The sequence below is a fragment of the Ischnura elegans genome, chromosome 8, assembly GCF_921293095.1.
Source record: "Ischnura elegans chromosome 8, ioIscEleg1.1, whole genome shotgun sequence".
NCBI classification, from domain to species: Eukaryota; Metazoa; Arthropoda; class Insecta; order Odonata; family Coenagrionidae; genus Ischnura; species Ischnura elegans.
In genome coordinates this window covers 36,807,499-36,828,433 of record NC_060253.1, presented here as the reverse complement: position 1 = coordinate 36,828,433, position 20,935 = coordinate 36,807,499, and the positions used below count along the sequence as shown (strand labels likewise).

Genomic DNA, 20,935 nt, shown 5'->3' with positions numbered 1-20,935 from the left:
AAGGAGATAATAAAGAAGCAACCTCTGTAGCTGGTAGGATAAGTCTCAGTGCCAGGAAAAATTGAGGGAATGGCATAATCATGAAGTTTTTTTCTCCAGTGGATACTGGTATAGGTCAGCAAAAAGTGACGCTCACACAGGTAAGCATAATTGTTCACTTTTGTCGATGGCTTTCCCATCAATGATGGGTTATTAGCCCCTTTAAGCCCATTAATTTATGTGTGCAGAATGCACTCACCAGACCTAAATAAAAGAAAAAAATCACGTCAATTTGTGAGCACAGACTGCATCCAAGGAGTTTGTAAATGTACAATATTTATAAAGATATTTTCTGATATTTACAACCTCCTTGACTGCATCGCTAAAGATTCTGAGTTGGCCTTTATAAAGCAAATGAAAATACGAAAATTGGATAATCATAAAAACAGCAAAACGAATAAGAGTATATCAACCTATAAGTAATTAAGTTTAAATTTCATACACCATATATCCAGGAATTTATTACATTAATTCTGAAATGAGCAGGAAAAACCTCAACACTTCTGTGGCAATATATCTTATTTATTGTAAATGACTGTCATTCGCACGGAATAAAAGATTGCCTAATTGTTCCGAAGTCCCTATACCCTTTGCCATACCATTTACCATAGAGGTATCTCTATGCCATTTACCGACCCGATAAACTGATTTACCGAGTTGAAACACCTCTTACGTAAGAATTCAAATCGTTTGTCGTCTGCTGACAACTTTCGATTGGCTGTTATCCTGACGTCATGCGATTGCCACGCCACTCGCGGTGGCGAATCTTAAAAGCTTTTACAAGCGGCTGCAAGCGGCCTTCAACCCTTCAACTTGCTTCAACTCGCTTCAACGCCCGCGAATTCCAGCGAATTCTTCCCATCACGTGCTCACGCTAAATCCATGTGGACTGGGAAGAATGATCGTTGGCTTCGCCTTCCACAATTCTTTACGCCGGGAAAGCCAACCATGGAAGGCTACACGGGATTTCCACCGGGTCAGGTTCTCCAACTCCATCTCGGCCGACGTTTCGATGGGCGAGTTGTCCATCGTCTTCAGGGCATGCCGGTGGAAATCCCGTGTAGCCTTCCTCAACATGTGGACTGAAATTGGCGGAGGAAAGGCGCTGGCGGAATGTTGCAAATCGGATTGGGTAAGTTACCGCCATGATGTAGATGATTATTAAGGAAACTTTTTGGCTAGCTGGACGCATTCCATTAAGTCGCTTACATTTATCATCAGCTAATATAGGCTTTCCAGTGGTGCGCAATTTTATTTTAAGGTTTTGGGTCTAGGGCAGTTAACCATAGCATATGTTTACATCGGTTTACATGAAGTTTTGTTGCTCAGGAAGGGTTCCTGTTTAAATTAAGGAACTACTGTAAAAAGAAATGTCGGAAAGTGCAGCTGTTGGCAGAAATGTTAGATATAATGGGAATTATGCAGCTCGTTGCTGTGCCGACACGAGTTTGTGTAACAGCACGTTTTTCTAAGATAGCAACCTTCCTTCTTTAAAAGTTACTGTTAAGGTGAGTGGAATAATTAGATTGAGAGTTCAGTGCTACCTTTACTTTCGGTAATAAATTATTTTCTTAAATTCGAACTAATCTGCATGTTGGCGCCTCTTTTCGTGCATGATGCTTATATTTACCAGGACATTCATTGCATCGTGGAAAATAACTAACACGCCTCGAAAAGAACTAGGAGGAGAAGGTATCATTGTTCATGTCAAGGAAAGCGTAGTAATTCGGAGGAAGTTAAACAAGGGGAGAATGGTGAAGAAGTGGGTTTTGGGGATGTTTGGCATGGAGAGATAGTTTGGGGTACTTATATGTGTCGTTAAAGACAAATAGGACGACCATGTTGCACATAATACAAAAGTGCGTCAAACAAGGTAGTATAATTTGGACTGATGGTTGGTCTACTACTCAGCAACACGCACGCAGCAACACACATTTTTATACATAAGAAAAATAAATTTTATAAAAAATTGAAACAGGTTTTTACATAGGGGCATACTGTGAGCTACGAAAAGGAATTCAGAAGTGCGGATGGCGTATATGGTCTTGAGAAGCCACCCACTACTCGAGTACGTCGTTGAGTTCATATATGCCGTCAAAATTTCAGTGGGACACATGCTACTATGTTCAAACATTTTTTGCACGTGGAAATGAGCGGTACGCCTTGTAGAATTCCATTTTTTACTGTTTTCTTTTTTTATGATTTTATTTTAAAGTATTTTCATTCTAATATTTCCCTCGTTGTATTAAAAAATGTCTAAAGTTCTAGTCCCTCAATGTCTACATTTATTTAAATGGGTGTTTTCTTAGCGCATGCATTTACGTGAAGGGTGATGGGGTTACAACTGTGTTACCAGAGTAACTTGGCACAAGGCATCAGAGGAGGCAGATGCATAAACTGTGTTGGCCAATGTAAAATTCTTATTTTTAGTTTGGGAATTCAAGTATTCCTATAGCATTTTCATTTATTTGAGTATTTTTGTGCTGTGCTAGAAGTTATTTGCGTTGATTAAATCCGTGAGAATATATGTATGCATTTGAGCGGCTCGATAATAAACATCAGCGGAAAATTTAAGGTATGAACTTCTGTAATTGGATGTGACAAATTTCCAATTCTGTTTGATATTTTATTTTGAGGTTCAAAAATTTGGTATCATGGTGGTGGAAATAGAAATGTTATTTCTTAGAGGGTATGGAGATAAATGTTATAAATTTCATTCTTAGAGGCAGGAAGAACTCATTTGGAAGAACTTTGTGAATTTTTGGCTATCAAATATTTTGGTTGGTATTTAGATAAAGTGACTGACAGACTGCCGGAATCACCTATGCCATGTTTCTGGGCCACCAGGAAATGGGTGGGATGAGGGCATTGCGTTCTACTTTCAAACATTCACTGTGAAGCTGAATTTCCATTCCTGGGTTCTGACTGCATGGAACCCTCCCATTTGTCAAGGAAGATTCAGCCCCGATGCCTAGATTGCAATTGTCCACTTGTCCACTCAAAGTGCAACATATCCTGACAGACTGAAAGGTATCGGGTTGCCTGTGTGAGTCATAATTTATGACTCGTAACCTCAGAGGAAACACAGCTGATATGCTCGGAGATAGCACCAAACATGTCACTTGACTTATCAATTTTTTACCATCGACTTATCTCTTTAATAATAGAGTGTTTGAAAAGTTCTCCAAATGGAATAGAAAGTGGAAAAAAGTACATACATCACTGAAACTTTACTTCATTTTTCTATCTAGTCTCTTTGTAGATTGCATTGGTCCATGATGTTTCAGTGACCTGATCCCATCTTGAAGGAGAGATTCCTCCTGGCATGCAAAACAGTTGTCTTCTCTGGCTATCAGTTTTTCATTTGAGGTGAATCCTCGTGAACTAATAAAAATCTTCAGTTTTGGGAAGAGATAAAAGTCTAACGGAGCCATATCTGGTGAATTAGGTGGGAATGGCAACAGTTCATACCTTAGTTCATGTAATTTTGCCATGGCGATGGCATATGTGTGGAGGTACGCATTATCTTGATGGAAGATGACTTTCTTCCTTCCTATTGCCTAAATGCCCTATTTTCGCTTATCTTTTGTTGCAGTTTGTCCAGGAAGTTAGCATAATATTCTTTAGTAATTGTTTGCCTTGGGGGGAGATAATTTACAGGCAGATCCTGGAACACATACGCCAAGACATTTCAGGCCAAAAGATTTCTTTCTTTCTTTGTCTTTGCTTTCTTTGGTGGCGGAGAATCAGCATGTTTCCATTGCTGTGATTGTTGTTTTGTCTCTGGGGTATTGTAGTGTACCCAAGTTCATCTGTGGTCACTCACTGGTACAAAAATCTTGTTTGTTTCTTTTAAAACAGGCCAAACATTGTGCCGATATGTCCATTCTCATAAGTTTTTTATCCCGCATCAAGAGTTGCAACACTCATCTTGCAGATAATTTTTTCATTTCTAATTCTACAGTTAAACTGTGAGATACCCTTACAGATTATATCTGGCTAGCGTGAGCAATTTCGCACACTTTCAATCAGCCTCTATGACCATCATGTGCACTTTTCAATAGTTTCTGGAGTGGTGATGTGTCTGGGCCGACCATTTAAGCTCTCCCTACCAAATTGAAATTCTTTGGCCACTTGGCCACAGTTGAATATGAAGGAGCATCGTCCCCCTGTATATTCTGGCAATCGGCATGAATGTTCTTTGCTTTCACATCTTTCTTTGACGAAGTAATTCATCACTTGAATCTAAATTTTTCTCCTACTTTGCAAATCACAATGCGGGAACAACATAAGAGCCACGTCACCTCTACAGCTTTCTTCCACTAGCACAGACATCAGGGTTCCCACTGAACTGCGAAAACCTTAAAACTGTGAATAAGCCGTGAATTTCCTATGCCGTGAGAAAACATGTAAAAAGCAGTGAATTTCATCATAAAGCATTAAAAATCTCTGAAACTTGATTTTAAGGTCATAGAACTGCTATTGATAGATTAAAAGAAAAATGGATATTTAGATCATGTTTCATTCACACTTTCCTATCTGAGTGACATCTGTTCAAACGGCGCATATGCGGAAAAAAGATCACCTGAGTCATCACATTCCTTGGATATACCTCTTAATTTAAAAGGCATTGGTGGTGTAATGGTCAGCATAGTTGCCTTCCAAGCAGTTGATCCGGGTTCGATTCCTGGCCGACACACTTTTTTTCGTTCCTTTTGAGGCATTTCCCTTTTTCTATTTTTCTCTTTACTTAATATGTTTGGAAATTATGTTTTATGTGTATTTTTAATCAATATGGTGTTCAGGTTCTATAATTTATAAAATTTTCTGAATGACTAAATAAAATTATTTTTCATGGACAACGCCAGTTATCACGAAGGGATATTTATGGTTACGGGAACTCTCTCGAATGAAAATGGTTGTTTTAAGTGTCCACACTTTCACAACTGTGTCATCTCTTTGCATGTCATAAAATGAGGCAACTTCCATTCTAAACAGCCTCAACTTTATTATTGTCCATGGTTCTATTTATTGTTATTACTTTTATTTAGAGATGTGCGAATAGTATCCGCGAATACTCGAATACCTCGAATATTAGAAAGTATTCGATATTCGAGGTTTCGAATAGTTATGCGAAAAGTACCGCCTCGAATACCTCGAATACTTTGAATTTCGCGTCATACATTGTCGCACGCACGTCGTTGGTAGTTGACTCGGAAAAATGTAGATAACTGTAGTCATTTAGTGCTCGCAGCGCCGTTTTACGCAAGTTGACGAATTACATCAAATTCATGGATTTTAGCGGTGAAAAGAGTTCGACGAGGGGAACCGAAAATGGTCGGGTGAAAAAATCCGAAAATCCCCGATTCCCCCCACTAGGAGAACCTCAGTGCCGTGGGATAGCAACCTTAGGGCATTTCCCACGATCCGCTATCCCCCTCCATTCAGCACTCGCCTCACCCACTCTGACGCTTTCCTCTTCTCCGAAATCAAACAAAAGGTCCCAGCTCGCGCAGGGATCGCATTACGAAGACCCCTGCTTCGAAAAAAATATCGAGTTACGAGAACAATAAAAACGTGTTTCACGCCCTCCCCCCTTTTCTCACCCACTGACCTTTTTCTGGCTACCTGCTTCGAAGTTCCCCAATTCTGGATGTCAACTGCTGTGTGAGTACCGTGGGATACTTACATTAGCGCATTTCCCAAGATCCGGTATCCCTCTCCATTCAGCCCCCCCCCCCCCCCTCTGAGGCTTTCCTCTTCTTCGAAATAAAAAAAGGTCACAGCTCGCGCAGGGATCATATTACGAAGACCTTAGCTTCGAAAAAATACCAAGTTACACGAGAACAATAGAAACGTGTTTCGGGCCCTCCCTTTTCTCCCCCACTGACCTTTTTTTTCCTACCAGCTTCGAAGTTCCCCATTTCTGTGGAGGTCAACCGCTGCATGAGTCATCTATTAGCACAAAAGGTCTCCAAGAATGACTTTCGTCAATTGATGTTACACCTTTATTGAATTGAAATATTAGTAATGTGCGCGTAATTTCAAAAAGAATAAAACCAAACACGATGTATTTCTGAGTTTATTTAAGCATTTTACGCAAAGAAATAAATGTCAAAATACGACGGAGACTTAGCATTCTGGCGAAACTCGATATGAGCAGCAGAGCTTCTCGGAAGTTGATGCGGTATTTTTTTCCGAAAGCATATATCAAGTTACAATTAATGAGTGGTGCTATAAATCTTTATTGTTACAGTCCCAGACAAAGGGATATTTTCTCAGAATATTTGGTTTCTCCCTGATAGCAATTACAATTCATCTTCTTATCTCGTGAGAACTCCCAAAGATGGACTGAAAATAATTGAAGAAAATCCGGTGGAATAGAGCTTATATTTTGCAAAATGCCTCAGATTGTCAGCTAGCACTTGGCAGCAGAAGTGGGGGTAAAGCGATGTTAGTTGAATTAATGATATGCCCAATTGTTTCCATAAAATTAAAATATTCATTAATCAGCTAAATTCCTGTTCGAATCATTTAAAGGAAATCAAAATTACTCCCCAAAATCTTGTGTTGCCTGCTGCATAGGCAAACGAGTCAAACATTCCAGCATTCATCATTTAGTATTCGAGGTATTCGAAATTCGAGCTATTCGAATATTCGAGCAATGATTTAATATTCGAATTCGATATTCGAATTCGAGAAATCTGCTATTCGACCCATCTCTACTTTTATTCGTAGAAAGGTTGCTATGGCCTCTTTATTTTTATTTCGCTCTAATTTATATTGCTGGCAAGGATATGAAATCAGTTATTTCCATGAGTGTTTATTAAATGATTATTTTGTAGCGCAGACATAGCCATGGATTTATCTGGACTCGTCTTTTGAAGTGCAATTAATGCTCCGTGTGTCATGATGACACGTTGACCTTTAGCCAGTACCAAAGCAAGAAGGCTGGTAACCAAAGTGTTCATTAACACTATTTTCCCTCTCACAACCTTTAGCCGGAGCTGAATTTTGTAAAACGTTATGTGATGTCAGGAGAAATAGCACTTTCATTGCTGCATTTGCATTCACGGTGTCTGTCGCGTTTGTTAAATTTGTAGTTAGCGTGCCTCCGATGATTGTCACGTGATCAATATTTCTGCCTAAAACGGTTTATCTACAAACCGTGAATTTGAAATCATTCAGACCGTGAAAACCTGGAAATAACCTAGAATTTTATATTTTAGATTGAGTGGGAACCCTTGACATGGCACTTGTTTATAGGCTTCGGTCCAATGATATCACGTGGACAACTCGACTGACAAGCACTGACCTCTCAAGGTGATTCTGAGAACTTCTCATATCGCCCTTGTAAAATATTTTTGAAATTATATTTATGTTTTTACTTTATTTTAAGGCTAGTCTTGTTTTTATAAGCATTATTGTTTTCTTTTTTAATTATCTGATCAGTAAGAGGCACAAAATGGCTTTAGTCGCCTACAAGGGCGGTTCCATGATTTTTTTCTGGAGAGGGCACCAGTGTCTGACTGGCAAAAGGTCTTCTAATATTTGGAATTAAAAACTACATGCAACTATAACTATACGAAATATACTCGTACTCTTAATTTTTATATAAAAGTTTTTTATATGTAAATATATTTAACTTTTATATTAAAGTATAAAATTTATTGATATTTGTATTGAAAATCTCCTTTATTTCTTAAGTGCCTGGGGGGGTACGAAGGCACGTACCCCTGTACCCCGGGGTGGATCCAGGATTTATTTCTGGGGGGGCACAAGCAAGGTCGTATTCAGGATTTTGTTCTGGGGATAGGGGAGGTCAAGGATACCTTGTAATACAAAACGAACGCAATGATAATGGGATCGTATTAAAAATCTTGCATATTATTTAAGGGCGGGGGGCACATGCCCTCATGCCCCCCCCCCCCCCCCTTGATCCACCTATGGTCGCCCACGAACCTATAACATAAACACTTCTACTACTACTACTGTTGTACTTCATTTTGATTGTTTCAACCCCTTCGGTGGGTCATGTCTAAGTTTCTCTTCTAGGTCCTGTCTGGAGTTGGCACCACACTCTGCAACTTCTGATGGGAGTGGGTTAAAGGAAAGTGAAGGAACATGGGGCAGCCAGGATTTTGACCCGTTGCAGCTCGTGACTAGGCTTAGGTCCTTCCCAGGTTCATGAATGAGGTACTGGGACTCGGTGTTGTTAATTTATTGGGCTTTGCAACCTTGGTAGTAGATTGAGGCGAGTGCTAAATATGGGCTCCACCTGGGAAGGCCAGCTGATGCCAATCCCATTTTTCCATTGTTTTGTTACAGCATTTTTATTTGTATCTTTAGACTTCTATGTTAAATGTTTATTAAGTGTCTTGAAGAATTGTAAATCCTAATTTTTTTCCAATGTTTCGGTATATTTCTTTGCCTATATCAGGTCTTTGATATGTGCTAAGGGTTCTCTTGGATTAATGTTTGAATTTTCCATTTCTGATGCTCCAAAAGATGTGTTTACTCACGGTTCCCACTCAACCGTGAAAACCTTAAACCCGTGAATAAGCCGTAAATCTCATCTACCGTGAAAAAACCTGGAAATAGCCGTGAATTTCATCATAAAACCTTAAAAATCTCTCAAACATATTGAAAAAGAACTACAATTGACACAGCAAAAGAAAAAAAGATATTTCAATCATGTTTCAAGGCCGAGCCACATACAGACACATTTATCCCCACAGGTCTATTTTCGAAGTGTAATTATTGGTGCGTTATGCCATGACGACACATTGATCTTGAGCCTGTGATTGGAATACCGGCAAACAAAGTGTTCATTAACCCTGGCGAAAAATCAGACTCTTCTTTACTTCCCTACCTCACTGCTCCCTCCATTTTGCCACTCACAACCTTAAGCTACACCTAAATTTTGACATCGATAAGTGACGTCATGAGAAATAGCACTTTCATTGCTACGTTTGAATTCACGGCGCCTGTCGCAGTTGATAAATTTTTAGTTAACGTGCGGGCGGTGATTGTTACGTCGTCAATATTGACTGCATGAAATGGCTTATCAACAGACCGTGAATTCGGTGATATTTAGACCGTGAAAACCTTGAAAAAACCGTGAATTTAATAATTAAGTTAGTGGGAACCCTGTTTACTGTTTGATGTTGTTACACAGCTTACTTCCTCTGATCCTTTTTCTTTTACTTCTTTATTGTTGGATGAGACGATGATGATACTAAAGTGTTGATTTTTTATTCCTTATTGGGTAATGCCATAAATTGCGATTTTTTTATTTTTCTTGATCTCAATGTTGAATGTTGATTCAGTGTCTTGTAGTATAGGTCCTGCGGAAGTTTGAATGCTAATTTTTTCCCAACATTTTGGTATGATTATACACCTTCATCAGGGCTTTTATATGTGCTAGGAGTCCTCTTGGATATGTAACATTTTCTATTTCTGACCCATTTTTTTATATTGTCATGGTGAAGGGACTTCAGGGAGTTGGGTTATGTAACACTGAATGGTTGAGTTACACACGAAATAACATGCCAATGGGTTTTCCATTACCATTCATAGTTCTCACGAAGTCTCATATCAAATTTCTCCGTTCACCAAATGGCAACAAGAGGCAAAGTCAATTTGCCATCACGTAAGGAGCAATGAGGGTGTGACACACCGGTTGGTCTTGCAGCAGTAAATATGTTGAGGATACTTCGGTAGAGTGGAGAAAAAATAGCCTTTGCATTCTGTTAAGGTTGGGTTAGGGATGTGCTAAAGAGCTTAAAAAAGAAAAAATACTTCTTCATCAAGTAATTTTTATAGTTATTTTGGAAATCCAGAATCAGTTAACAGCTGTAGTGAGCTTATTCAATGAATGGAGTCTCAAGATTTTCAAAAGTCAATAGATACAGTTGTTGCACTTATTTGTTAATTCGTACATTTTTTTCTTAACTGTCTCAGAAAAAAATGTTGTCTATTGTAGATTTTCATGGAAGAAAGCCACATTGATATTACCCATTAATTTTACCAACTTCGGTTTAACCTTAGTTAAGTGGCACTTAGAAAAGACTTAGGCCTTGTTATGTATGGAGGGTCATTAGAGGGAAACCTAACATTTTCATCCGCGTATTCTTCACATGAGGGATTAAGGGATCAAAGGTACTGCTAGGATTTACATTAGGTCTCCTTGAGGGGGAGGAGGGAAGTAGGACAAAGGCTCCAGCAAGGGAGTAGCAGCTACCATTTGTGGTGCTCAAATATTTACATTTATTTTCTCGCATTGCAAATAGCCTGCAATATTTTCTTTGCCTTAAAAATTTTGTGGGTGGCATGAAATTAATTTTTGGTCACTCTCCTGCAGATTACAGGCTATATGAGTTTGAATAATTGGAAAGAAGTAGATGGAGGGAAATTGGGTTTCCATTAATTGGCTCTTTAGAAAAAAATTAATTTTTTTGTACCTACATGTATTTTCCCCCCTTTTCATAGTTCATTTTTTCATGAGCATTTCCCATCCCCAAGACAGGAGAAATTTTTCTAATTGAGGAAAAAAGGAGGAAAATGATTATTAAAAACTGGTGATCTTGTATTTAAAAAATAATTACTTTGCACGGCTCTATGATCATTCAATGAGAGGAAATATTTTTTGAAGAAGCCTGCTTATTAAGATAGTGCGTGCTAGTAGGAAATGTTTGCTTACAGATTTTGACTAATTTTCTTTGGTATGTCTTGTGTACTTACGCATTCACACACTGGGGCACGTTGCCCCTCTTGCACTTAAAAAAATCAACAATGTTTTTTAAATTTTGTTATCATTATGTTCGTTTTGTTTTGTGTATTACAGAGCCGTAGTTGTTGAATTTCATATTAAAATACAGGGAAGATTTCATAGTTTTTGTTGTGTTATTTTTAATTTCAAATATCAGAAGACTGTTTGCCTGTCAGACTCTTGTGTCCTCCCCAGGAAATAATCCTGGATCTGCCCTTGTACTTATGGTATTATTTGTAATGAGCTATTAGATATTTTGATTTCTATAGAAGCTTCTAACTCTGTCTCCGTGACACTATTAGTTTTAAAATGCTCTGTAATGCATTCATTTCCCAAAGCTGCTTGCTTGGTTGCAAATATTTAAAAAAAATACACGATGTAGAGGCTAAAGAGATTATAAAGATCACTATTAATGTAAGAATTCATTAGGGATTTGTCTTGAAAGCCAATTAGTTTGCTTTGATCTTGCAGATCATTTCTTACATATCACTCCTTTCAGCCATGATGCCATCCTAGCTTTCATCTTCCAAACTCCTCACTCAGTCACCATCTCTGCTCAATTACAATCTACTCAATCACCTATACTAAGGCCTGCCATATACGTTCTGACCCATTTTGGCTGGAGCCGCAAGCCTTGAGGCCAAACTGACAGTGTGTGGCGATGCCTTGAGGCGGATTGTCGGCCGGACGGCGGCCGGATGGGAAAACAATAGGTGCGGCCTCAAGGCCGCTTGGCCTTGAGGCCGGGCCTCATTGGATTCTCTCTCACTCACGTGTGTGGGGGGCCTAAGAGATGCGTGGATTAGTATGGGGAACTAGAAATGTGGATAGCAAAATAAACATTGGAGAATGCACCTGTGGTAACATTTCACTTTGTAAGATGGATATTTCATGTACTATAACAGTCAATCAATACATTTTTGATTTTCAAACCAAGAATTTTGTGGTGTTTTTTCTTTTTACTCCTCTTAAAATAAGGAATTAACAAGTTCACTCTTTCTCCTAAGTCGTAATTAATAAATGATTATGATTAATTATGGTATCTTCTGGTTGGTAGGTGCTTGGACAACAGTGCTGGGCACTATGTAATCAGTATCATGTACTCTCAATGACATAACATTTTCATTCAGCTTGTAAGTGGCTTTTAGAATGTACCTGTGAACCTAATTTTGTCACCTAATTAGTATTTAATAATTGTCTGGTTCTACTGTATTCATCCATTTTGTGCAAATGGGAAGAGACTGAAGAATGAAAGAATAGTCTTTCACCCAGCATAGCGGAATCTAGTTTCAGCTTCTTTCAATCATCTCAAGTCATTTAAGTAGGATTGTGTTTTTCAAGCAATGGCTATAATGGTTAACTGAGAGCAGTACTCCTGTGCTGCGATAGGCAAAAATGTGATAGTCATCCTTGATGTTTTAACATAAGTTTGAGTAAAATGTTGGAACGGTGAATCTTGTCATGTTGAATTTTGATGCTGGTTATTTGTCTGTTTCTGGTGCGTGGGTCATGTGGGATCCTACTTTTACATCTCCAGAGCACTGGTGGTTAGGCTTTATTATACTGGTGTTCACTTTATTATTAAGTAAATAATCAGGTGACATGCTCAATGCTGGGTGTTTCAGCAGGTATCTGCAATACTACAGGTGGTGGTTGGAGAGACAATTTTAAGCTTTTTTTTTACCATAAACATGGTGTTGCAATTCCTTAGTCACAGAGCTATGGCAATGCAAATATTTATTTTGATGCTCTTTGCAGTTAACATGAACATGGTTTTTCTTGGGTATCTTTGACTTTTTATTTAATACTCCGGATTATTAATGACATTAAATAATTAAGATTGGAAGAATATGTGTGATTTTAATAGTCTGGAACAATCTTTGAACTCGATTAAATGAGAGCTTTGAGCAAGAATCAACAACACGACTGAGCAATCTTACCCATTTTGAGATTAATTTTTTCAGTTAATTATAAAATCACAATTTTTCCTCCAAACTTAATTATTTTATGTCCTTAATAATCCAGAGTATGAAATAAAATATGGAAGATATCCTAGAAAAACTTTTCATGGTAATTGCAAAGTGCATCAAAGAAATGTTTGCGTTACCATGGCTCAGTAACTAAGGAGTCTATGTTTATTGTCAAAAAATTCTTAAAATTGTCTCCCCTATCACCTGAAGTGTGGTAGATCCTTCTAGAAACACCCTGTATAAGAAGGAATTGAAATTAAAGACTGGTGAGGCTTTGCTGAGTCCCTGCAGATGGGGGAGATAGAATACCTCTGCAGCATCCCTGCTTGTCGTAAAAGGCGACTAAATGGGTCTTGGGAAGTAGCCCCTTGTGTTAAAAAAATTCCTTCGAGCATTACCTGTACCTAAGCCCACCCACACCTCACTCAAGCACTCCAGAATCCCCATTTTCTGGAGTAAGTCATGAGGCTGTAATTTTAAGCTCTAAGTTCGTGGTCAAGAACTTGGATGTACTCAATCCTAAGTACAGGACACACCACTGCCAACTATCACGGAGTGGTATCAGTGTGGGCATTGAAAGAGAGAATATATTGTCATTCAGCGAGGTCGAGAGAACAGACCGATGTCCCAGCACTTCTGTATCCACTCGATCTTCCGCTGATACATATGGCTAATAAGAAAGAAGGGTAAGTTCAAGACATAACACACCCAAGAGATGTAACCAGCAGCCTTAGGGATGTCCAAGGGTCAAAGTTGAGGCACAATAGTGAATGTAAAGTCCAGCCGCACTAAGGTGGCAGGGGTGAACTTTAATTGAGTTCAAACAGTATCAAATTCAATCCCGAGTTAGAGGATTTTCTGCTTTGGACGTTCCAAGACGAACATGCCCAATGTAAATTGTGGAACACTGTAAAGCTGATTGCATGTCTCTTAGGTGCACAGCTCCATTATTTCCTCTATTAGTCCTACTGTATTAGGCACTTTCAATTATCTGCTCCCCTATTACAGCTCTTTTAAACTCTGTCAAAATTGTTACATTCACCCATAGTTTCTCTAATGCCCTTTGTTTTCCCACATCTTGGCATAGAAAAAGTTTTCCACACCCAAGAAAATGTGCATTCCCAACCTGTAGTAATCTTTTTACCAAAGGATAACCAAGTACTTCCTTGCGGAACTTGTTTACCGTGACTGAAGCACTTTGCATTATTTGTAAGACTGCCACAGACTGGAGCAGAAAGTGCTTGGCAATTTGGGAAGCTACCTCTTTAGGTCCCTTAACATATTTCAAGAGTGGCCCGTTTGAACTCTCAAATGCAAGCCCAGAGTGGACTCCAGTCCCTTACTCTGGGTACTAGATGTAGAAGTACATGGACGTTGAATGTTATCTTTGACTTCCCATAGACTATTTGTGTCTTATATACGAACTCCATGAGATCAATGTGGGACTGATTGATCTCCTCGAGCAACAATGACTGACACAATAACGTAAACACTCCTCCGGTCAGCTATACTCTGTGATTTAAATTCTTGGTAGGCAAGATGTCCCTCAGGCATAGTATATTGTAAAACAGATGCCATTTCTTCCACTCATAGGCCTTCCAACACTTTCTTTCTACTTAAGACCTCGGTAATCTTCAAACCATGAATTAGTTATTTGGCGTACCACACCAAGACATTAAATGCAGGCACAAAACCACGCACTAGTCTGAAAAGGGGCAAATTTATGAGAGGATGGTCCCTTGACACCTTTAACTTAACTCCTACAATGAAATGCAGTACTTGTACGTTTTCCCAGTTGCCTATCTGTTCTGGGTTTTGTCTCTCCCTCAATCACACAGGGTACTTCACTTGACCCTGAACTAGCTCCCCTTTCAGAAGGCACCGAATGCAGATGTAATAGCCATTAAATTGTTGTACCCTGTAAAAATGGCCTGACAACAATTATGAAGCAACACAAGCGTACAAATTTGCTGCAGATATTTTTTGAAATCCTTTTCCAAGTCAGTAAAAAACTTTTTCCCATGCTGAACCAACTCCTGTAGAAATGCCCATCGTAGGATCACTACAGTCCAACCATACACAATAGAAAAGCAGGACTTATTTACTTTTCTCATGGTGGAAGTTCATTTATTTGCAACCATCAGTGTTAAAGGTGCAGGAGTAATTATTACTGTCATGTGAAAACTGTCCTGGTTCCATTAGCTCCTTGAGAAAGAGACCATGTCTTCAAATGATTCTGGATGTTTCTTTTCAAGACAATTGTGGATGTTAGGATGTTGGTTAAAGTTGAAAAGGAAGCAAATGTTCAACTATTTTCAAAGACTAATGAGGGAATGGAGGAGCTATAATTCCTAAAAATTGATAATGGGAGTTGAAACTTCAATGTACCAAATAGATAATTGATGCTGTATTTACTATATAAATAATACTGTATTAAATAAATTATATAGTATGCACTATGTAAATAGTGCTCTTCAACCTTAATTAGGCCTGAAAGAAGTATTGCTAATACTCAGCTAAAGGAAGTTAAATATTTAGTAGAACCTATAGCATTAACAAGCACATTATTTCATTGTATGTAGGGAGCCTTGATCTACTGCATCCACAGTGGACGTTGGGGAATTAGGAAGGACTTGTTCAAAGGGATTGCTCATATCAGCTCACCGAATATAAGGGTACTGCTTAGTGGAGCTCAGTGAGTAAAGTACAGAGCAGTTGTTGCTCTCCACAAGGGATAGTTGCAGCAACCCTTAAGGCAGCATCGCTTGTGGCATTATGGATATCCTTCAATAATTTGGCCAGTACAGGGCCAGGTCTGCTTCCACAAGTAAAGCAGAATGCAATGGGCATTTTCCGTTGCAAGTAAAAGCAGAAGAAGAAAAAGAAGGTAAAGATAATTTCGTGGGCTTCTTTCGTAAAGGAATGAGAACATCAGCTTCTCTTTCAGGGTTCATCTTTTAGCATTTTTTTGTGTAATTCCAAAAGTATATCGGATTTGGGGACAGCTTCGCCCAATATCATTTGGCAGACATTATCCAATTGTTTTTAAGGATCATTATCTGCACCCTTATGTTAAAATTAGATTATGTTTTTGTGAAGAAATTTCTCCCTTGGAGTAATAGGTCCTACTTTCCTCATACTCAATTTTTTATGATTGTAATTGATGTAGTATTTGAAGGTGGTCTTCACCACTGGTCTTAATTCCAGTCTGAATGGGTTTTCACTTGCTATCCCCAACACTCATCCTTTCGCTAATTCTCACAAAGTATTTTAAAAATTCAACAGACAGTTTATTTGGGACGCATAGGAAATCCACGAAGCCTTTTTGGCTTCCTTGATTATCCGCCTAGCTTTGGCCCAGAGTCGTCGGAAAGCTGCCAGGTTCATTGTAGTTGGGTATTTTTGAAAGTTCTTAAGTGCTCTTTTCCTTGCGGCATTAAACTGTTTTAAATACACTGCATAAAATTAAACTGTCGGACTCCTATATCTAAGGTATGGGAAAAGGTGAATAAAATCACAGGAAGCCGAACGTCCACTGCTATCGCTGGCCTAAAAGCGGGACCCAAAATTGCAACTTCCAGACAGGAAGTCGCGGAAGCATTTGTGGAGCACTTCGCTGAAGTAAGATCTATCAAAAATTATGACCAGGCATTTATATCAATGAGACGGATAGCTGAGGCAGCCCCTATGAATTTTGACAATAAAGCGGACTTTCCATATAATGAGCCCTTTAGTCTATGGGAACTCGAAGCCGCAATCGCATGCTCAAAGAATACAGCTCCAGGTGACGATAACATCCACTATGCCTTTATACGGAATCTCCCCGTTAAGGCTTTTGCTGATATATTGTCAACGTTCAACCAGATCTGGTATGATGGATCTTTCCCGGATGCATGGCGGGAATCTGTAGTCATCCCTGTCCTTAAACAGGGTAAGGATCGCAGCGATCCTGGGAGCTACCGCCCCATATCACTAACAAGTAGCCTCTGTAAAATAATGGAGAGAATGGTTAACCGACGCCTGGTTTGGTATCTTGAAAGCCGAGACCTTCTCTCCAAAATTCAATGTGGCTTTCGCCGCAACCGATCGACAACGGATCATCTCGTCAGAAGCACCAACTTCATACACGAAGCCTTTTTGCTCCGACAGCACGTCATAGCAGTATTTTTCGATATAGAAAAAGCCTATGACCGATTATGGCGACACAAAGTTTTAAAAACTCTGCATGAATGGGGTTTTAGGGGCAACCTTTTAACTTTTATCAGGAATTTCCTAGAAGAACGGGTCTTTAGAGTTAGAATCCACAACATCCTGTCAAGTTCCCGCACCCAAGAAAACGGGGTCCCTCAAGGTTGTATTTTAAGCGTCACGCTGTTTGCTATCGCTATTAACAGCATTGAGGAATGCATAATACCTCCGGTAATTGGATCCTTATTCGTTGATGACTTGGCAGTTTTTTGCCGGGCATCCACGCTCCATTCCGCTACGAGGCAAATTCAGATGACCCTCAATCGGATCGAGAAGTGGTCCAACTACAATGGTCTTCGATACTCGCCTGAGAAGACAAAATGCACGCACTTTTACCGATTACGTGGAATATTCCCTATACCATCCCTGTTCCTCGGCAGAAAGAAGCTACCTTTTGTGCAGACGACTCGTTTTTTAGGGCTAACATTCGACTTTCGGTTGAATTGGCGCGACCACATCTCTATTGTTCGGGACAAATGTTTTAAAAATTTGAACGTAATGAGAGTTTTAGCAAGTACGACTTGGGGTGCTGACCGAACCACGATGCTCATGTTGGATAGAGCTTTGGTGAGGTCTAAACTTGAGTATGGTTCGGTTGCCTACTCTTCGACCCGAGAGTCCTATTTAAGACCTTTGACGACAGTACACAATGCTGGCCTCCGGTTGGCCACTGGTGCGTTCAGGACCAGCCCGATTACTAGTATTTACGCTGACTGTGGGGAACCACCGTTATCCATCCGGAGAAATATTTTAATGTGCAATTATGCTGCCAAAATTTTATCATTAAAAGATCACCCTTGTTTTAATGGAATTTTTAAACCTAGATTTATGGATGTTTTTAACCGTAGGACAAGATCTACGAAGCCTTTAGGCGTGCGATTTCGTAATTTCATGAATGAAGCTGAGTTTCGGCTACCCGACATCATCCACCAAGGATGCTCAGCTAACCCGCCGTGGGTCATTCCACGACCAGACGTTATTTTTTCTTTAGCGCGGGGAGCTAAGTCCCTCACTTTGGATTTGGAGTACAAGCTCCTTTTTAAAGAAGTCCTCGAACGCAAACCGCGGCTTGTACCCATTTATACTGACGGCTCAAAATCCGAATCAGCTTGTGCCTGCGCCGTCATTCCTTATTATGGCGGCACGATCCAAGCTAAACTCAACCCGCTCTGCAGTATATACAACGCAGAACTTCTTGCCATAAAATATGCTCTGGAAAATATATCTTTACGCAAGTCCTATTTAATCTGCTCAGACTCCTTAAGTGCACTCCGTGCCATTTCAGATTACTACCCCTCTCATCCCTTGGTGCAGTCCATACAAGATACCCTTTACTCTTTGAGCAGGAAGGGCATTACAATTTCTTTCATGTGGATCCCGGGGCATGTCGGAATTCGAGGCAATGAGATAGCGGATGCAGCAGCGAAGAAGGCACTTAGTAAAACCGACATCGATTTCGATAGGATCTCCTCGGACGATCTAAGAGCCGCACTGAAGAGAATATGCATGGAGCAATGGCAAGAGGTGTGGAATAATATCGCTGGCAATAAACTAAGAAACATCAAAGTAGAGACGACCGCTTGGTCCACCTCAGCCAGGAATAGTCGTAGGGAAGAGGTAGCCCTCACTAGGCTTAGAATTGGTCATACTGCGCTCACACATGCATACCTCTTCACCGAAGAGAAACAACCTCCCCGCTGTGATAGTTGTGATTGCATCCTTACTGTGAGACACGTTCTGGAGGAATGTACAAAATACTCTCTTGAACGCAGGGAACTAGTTGGAAACCAAGATATACGAACCATTCTGGGTAATAATTTGGATAATATTAATAATGTAATGCAATATATCGTCAACACCGGAATAATTAAACTCTTGTGACCTCATACAATGGGATACCCTATTTTTGTTGAAAGCGCTTAATAGAACCCAATAAGCTTCCTTAAGGTTAGCGAACTATGAGAGGTGCAAATGACCTTGCTGTCGACGCACCCCAAAAAACGCATCTCTACTACTACAAAATTCAACACTTTTCTCATGCACATCCAATCTAATTTTTTAAAGAGCCATTACTGTGTTCATTGAGCATATCAACTTGCTAAAAAAACCAAGCTGTGGGGAGAAATTCATCATTCCAACCGAAGTGCATCACACAATACCTAATGCCAGCAGTAACATCATGGCTCATCGATTCTCTTGCACTGCGCGCCTTCATTTTCTGGTACTGCCTCACTTCCACATGGTCCTCTGCCAATTTGGGAATTATTTTCAGTTCCCTGTTCGCCTGCAACTCCTCAAATCTAATGAAATTCTGCCACCAAAAACAAACATTCTCCTTTACTTCATCTTCATTAATATTAATACATTTGCCATCAAGAATGTGGTTGTGCAAATTCTGAATTATAACACAAAGATCTGCCATGAAATACTCCTTTGAACCAGTATTACTTGTATGAGGAAAAGTATTTGAACTATCTGAATAACTAAAGTAACTCCTAACTCCACACAGACCGATTACAACTGCCCATGTCACAAGTAATCAACCAACCAATAATCGAAGCACTTTTCAAAATTATCGATAATAATACCCTAGTGATCAACACTATTGAATGGATTACCCATGTAGTGGTAAGCCACTGTTTGCTTCCAGCGGGTGAAAACCCCTGCTGACATAAACGCCAAGGCATGCGTAGCCACTACCTTAGGTGGAGGCAATGTCGTGTGACCGACCAAGATTTTAAAGCTTCAAGCTCCACCCTTCCCTCAATAGCCATTTCATCCATTAAAGGGACGCACATTCTTTCCTTCTCATTCGTGAAGTTCATTTCTTCGGTGGAATTCAAAAATCTCCTCTTTGACTATAGGATGAAACTTGTAATCCCTTTTCAGATCGATTGTTTTATCCAATAGTACTACAGCGGGTCATGGTTTCGCGGTCAACGAAATAGTATGCCTACTGTTAGCCTTGCAATGTACGGAATTCGATCAATATTTAGATCATAAGTTGAGCTATCTCTATGGTGCTACTACTATTACGTGGAGAAATCAGCAATGTACATGCTATCTTCATCTTCCTTTGATCCATCTAGGTTTCTAACGAATCCACAATTGGAGCAACCTCTCCAGTTTTCTCTCTCACGGATGGAAAAGGGATTTCCTTTCTCGGAGGCAGAACCACAGATTCCCAAGAATGTTCTCTTCCTCAGTGCTTTCCTCTCCAGGTTGTTTTCTTTGAAGGAATCCTTGCCTATCCTTTTTTGCATCAACTAGGACTTCCTATGCTTTCTGGGACGATTTAAGCTTGATAGCCAGGGTTTCCAGTTCTAGTGCTTCTTGGAAATCACCTGAAACGCCAACATATGTTCTACAACTAATCAGGGACCTGTCACAAATTACCATATTATAAGCTGATAATTTTATCACAAGCTAACTTCTCAAGCCCACCTTTGCGTGATTGCCGGTGCGAGTCATTGTCCCATAGGGAGAATACGAAAGGAGAAATAACGCCTCCAAGCCCGAATTCCATAAAACTGTTCATGACGAGGGTAAATTTTAACCTGTTAGAAGGCATCCTCGAGATCAATTTTACATAAATTGGTGTTTGCAGGAATGGCAGCCACAGCTGTGGATGCTTCCTTAAGTCGAAATTTTGGGTTAGAGTAATAGCTTGTCCAATGGAACAAGTCGTGAATATTTCTATGACCGCCCGTGGCTTTCTGGATTAAAAACGCGCGAAAGGCGCAATTGGGCATTTTACCTTATTCCATCCTTACCATGTCCAGTTGCACTGAATACCCACTCCATGTGCACGAGAGACTTGGCTAGTTCAAATAGTTGGTAACGGTTTTTGAAGTGACTATGGGCACCATCAGAAATAATTATGATCTTTTCTACCTGTGGTTGAAGA

The 20,935-nt window shown here is 39.7% G+C and overlaps 1 long non-coding RNA gene across 1 annotated transcript; it reads left to right on the top strand.

The window, feature by feature from the left end:
• The first annotated feature begins 851 nt into the window (after positions 1-851).
• Positions 852-8,581, top strand: LOC124163728. The gene is made up of 2 exons (XR_006865833.1): positions 852-1,171; positions 8,095-8,581. It is a non-coding gene; the product is annotated as an uncharacterized LOC124163728 (long non-coding RNA).
• Positions 8,582-20,935: the final 12,354 nt, after the last annotated feature.